General features: G+C 38.9%; 1 non-coding gene across 1 annotated transcript; it reads right to left on the reverse strand.

Annotated features, from left to right (window-relative positions):
- Positions 1-3,883: 3,883 nt before the first annotated feature.
- On the reverse strand, positions 3,884-3,990 carry LOC120097652 (U6 spliceosomal RNA). Its single transcript, XR_005495200.1, has one exon. It is a non-coding gene; the product is annotated as a U6 spliceosomal RNA (small nuclear RNA).
- Positions 3,991-4,340: the final 350 nt, after the last annotated feature.

Raw genomic sequence — 4,340 nt, forward strand, 5'->3', positions numbered from 1 at the left:
GGAAGCTCTGGTTGGTTGACATTGTTGTTTATATGGGGTCTCAAGCCCCTTCATGTTCTTTGAGTCCTTCCTCTGATTCCTTCAACAGGGGTCCCATTCTCAGTTCAGTGGTTTGATGATGGCATTCGCCTATCTATTTGCTGTATTCTGGCTGTGTCTCTCAGGAGAGATCTACATCCAGTTCCTCTTAGCCTGCACTTCTTTGCTTCATCCATCTTATCTAGTTTGGTGGCTGTATATGTATGGGCCGCATGTGGGGCAGGATCTGAATGGGAGTTCCTTCTGCCACTGTTCTATTCTTTGCCTCCCTATTCCCTCCGAAGGGTATTCTTGTTCACCTTTAAAATAAGGAGTGAAGCATTCACATTTTGGTTATCCTTCTTGAGTTTCATGTGTTCTGTGCATCTAGGGTAATTCGAGTGTTTGGGCTAATATCCACTTATCAATGAGTGCATACCATGTGTGTTTTTCTGTGATTTTATTACCTCACTCAGGATGATATTTTCCAATTCCATACATTTGCCTATGAATTTCATAAAGTCATTGTTTTTGATAGTTGAGTAATACTCCATTGTGTAGATGTACAACATTTTCTGCATCCATTCCACTCTTGAAGGGCATCTGAGTTCTTTCCAGCTTCTAGCTATTATAAATAAGGCTGCTATGAACTTGCTGGAGCATGTGTCTTTGTTATATGTTGGGGCATTTTTGGGTATATGCCCAAGAGAGGTACAGCTGGGTCCTCAGGTAGTTCAATGTCCAATTTTCTGAGGAACCTCCAGATTGATTTTCAGAATGGTTGTACCAATCTGCAATCCCACCAACAATGGAGGAATGTTCCTCTTTCTCCACATCCTCGCCAGCATCTGCTGTCATCTGAGTTTTTGATCTTAGCGATTCTCACTGGTGTGAGGTGAAATCTCAGGGATGTTTTGATTTGCATTTTCCTTATGACTAAAGATGTTGAACATTTCTTTAGGTGTTTCTCAGCCATTAGGCATTCCTCAGCTGTGAATTCTTTGTTTACCTCTGAACCCCATTTTTAATAGGGTTATTTGTCTCCCTGCAGTCTAACATCTTGAGTTCTTTGTACATTTTGGATAAAAGCCCTCTATCAGTTATAGGATTTGTAAAGATCTTTTCCCAATCTGTTCACTGAGTTTTGTCCTAATGACAGTGTCTTTTGCTTTACAAAAGGTTTGTAGTTTTATGATGTCCCATTTTTCGATTTTTGATCTTAGAGCATAAGCCATTGGTGTTCTGTTCAGAAAATTCTCTCCAGTGCTCATGTGTTCAAGATGCTTCCCCACATTTTCTTCTATTAGTTTGAGTTTATCTGGTTTGATGTGGAGGTCCTTGATCCACTGGAATTAAGCTTTCTACAGCAGGATGATAAGCATGGATCAAGCTACATTCTTCTATATGCTGACCTCCAGTTTAACCAGAACCATTTGCTGAAAATGCTATCTTTTTTCCATTATATGGTTTTGGCTCCTTTTTTAAATATCAAGTAACCATAGGTGTGTGGGTTCATTTCTGGGTCTTCAATTCTATTCCACTGGTCGATCTGTCTGTCTGTGTACCAATACCATGCAGTTTTTATCACTATTGCTCTGTAATACTGCTTGAGTTCAGGGATACTAATTGCCCCGGAAGTCCCTTTTTTTTTTTTGGAGCTGGGGACCAAACCCAGTGCCTTGCGCTTCCTATGCAAGCACTCTACCACTGAGCTAAATCCCCAACCCCAAAAAACCTTTAAAGACATACTGGAGAAGCATGGACTCTGCCAGACTTGGTGGTGCATGCCTTTTTTTTTTTTTTTTTTTTTTGAGGATAGTTTTAGCTATGGGTTTTTTGTTATTCCAGATGAATTTGCAAATTGTCCTGTCTAACTCTCTGAAAAATTGGATTGGTATTTTGATGGGGATTGCTTTGAGTCTGTAGATTGCTTTTCGTAAAATGGCCATTTTTACTATATTAATCCTGCCAATCCATGAGCATGGGAGATCTTTCCATCTTCTGAGATCTTCAATTTCTTTCTTTAGAGTCTTGAAGTTCTTATCATACAGATCTTTCACTTGCTTGGTTACAGTCACACCGAGGTATTTTATATTATTTGGGACTATTATGAAGGATGTCATTTCCCTAATTTCTTTTTTGGCTTGTTTCTCTTTTGTGTAGAGGAAGGCTACTGATTTATTTGAGTTAATTTTATACCCAGCCACTTTGCTGAAGGTGTTTATCAGGTTTAGTAGAACTTTTGGGATCACTTAAATATACTATCATATCATCTGCAAATAGTGATATTTTGACTTCTTCTTTTCCAATCTGTACCCCTTTGATCTCCTTTTGTTGTCTGATTGCCCTGGCTAGAACTTCAAGAACTATATTGAATAAATAGGGAGAGAGTGGGCAGCCTTGTCTAGTCCCTGATTTTAGTGGGATTGCTTCAAGTTTCTCTCCATTTAGTTTAATGTTAGCTACTGGTTTGCTGTATATGGCTTTTACTATGTTTAGGTATGGGCCTTGAATTCCTATTCCTTCCAGGACTTTTATCATGAAGGGGTGTTGAATTTTATCAAATGCTTTCTCAGCATCTAATGAAATTATCATGTGTTTTTTTTTTCTTTCAGTTTGTTTATATAGTGGATTACGTTGATGGTTTTCCATATGTTAAACCATCCCTGCATCCCTGGAATGAAGCCTACTTGACCATGACAGATGATTGTTTTGATGTGCTCTTCGATTCGGTTTGCCAGAATTTTATTGAGTATTATTACATCGATATTTATAAGGGAAATTGGCCTGAAGTTCTCTTTCTTTCTTAGGTCTTTGAGTGGTTTAGGTATAAAAGTAATTGTGGCTTCATAGAAGGAATTCGGTAGTGCTCCATCTGTTTCAATTTTGTGGAATAGTTTGGATAGTATTGGTATGAGGTCTTCTATGAAGATCTGATAGAATTCTGCACTGAACCCATCTACTCCTTGGCTCTTTTTCGTTGGGAGACCTTTAATGACTGCTTCTATTTCCTTAGGAGTTATGGGGTTGTTTAACTGGTTTATCTGTTCCTGATTTAACTTTGGTACCTTGTATCTGTCTAGGAAATTGTCCATCTCCTGCAGATTTTCAAGTTTTGTTGAATATAGGCTTTTGTATTAGGACCTGATGATTTTTTGAATTTCCTCTGATTCTGTAGTTATGTCTCCCTTTTCATTTCTGACTTTGTTAATTTGCACACACTCTCTGTGTCCTCTCTTTAGTCTGGCTAATGGTTTATCTATCTTGTTTATCTTCTCAAAGAACTAACTTTTGGTTCTGTTGAATCTTTGTATTTCCTTTTTGTTTCTACTTGATTGATTTCAGCTCTGAGTTTGATTATTTCCTGCCTTCTACTCCTCCTGGGTGTATTTGCTTCTTTTTGTTCTAGAGCTTTTAGGTGTGCTGTCAAGCTGCTGATATATGCTCTCTCCTGTTTCTTTCTGCAGACATTCAGAGCTATGTGTTTTCCTCTTAGCACAGCTTTCATTGTGTCCCATATGTTTGGGTATGTTGTACCTTCATTTTCATTATGTTCTAAGAAGTCTTTAATTTCTTTTTTCATTTTTTCTTCCTTGACCAGGTTATCTTTGTGTAGAGCATTGTTCAATTTCCACGTATATGTGGGCATTCTCCCCTTATTGTTGTTGAAGACCAGCTTTAGCCCGTGGTGGTCTGATAGGACGCATGGAATTATTTCTAACTTTCTGTATCTGTTGAGGTCTGTATTATGACCGATTATATGGTCAATTTTGGAGAAAGTACCATGAGGTGGTGAGAAGAAGGTGCATCCTTTTGTTTTAGGATAGAATGTTCTATACATATCTGTTAAATCCATTTGGTTCATAAAATTATGAAATGCTTCATGAATTTGTGTAGCATCCTTGTTCAAGGACCACTCTAATCTTCTCTGTATCGTTCCAATTTTAGTATATGTGCTGCCAAAGTGAGCACCTTCAGGTTCCTTCTTATTCACTGGCTTCAGCCACCTCTTCTGATCTGCACTCTTCTGCTTGACCTCACCAATGTACTCCAGTCCCCTGAACTGTAATCACTGCTTTGATTCCCAACTGACTTGCACTGAACTGAATTGAACTGATCTAACCCTCTGCTCCATCTCTGTCTCCTGCTCTGTCTCCTCCATCTCCTCCATCATCTCCTCTCTCAACCGCTCCCTCTCCCTCTCCCTCTCCCTCTCTGCACTGTTTTTAGGTAGTCTCTGTTTCCTGTGCTGTTCTCCTGTGAATTTGGCATATCCTGTCTCTGACTCATTTACTCAAATCTTTCTCTGATTCATCACTCTG

The sequence above is a fragment of the Rattus norvegicus genome, chromosome 16, assembly GCF_036323735.1.
Source record: "Rattus norvegicus strain BN/NHsdMcwi chromosome 16, GRCr8, whole genome shotgun sequence".
Taxonomy (NCBI): Eukaryota; Metazoa; Chordata; class Mammalia; order Rodentia; family Muridae; genus Rattus; species Rattus norvegicus.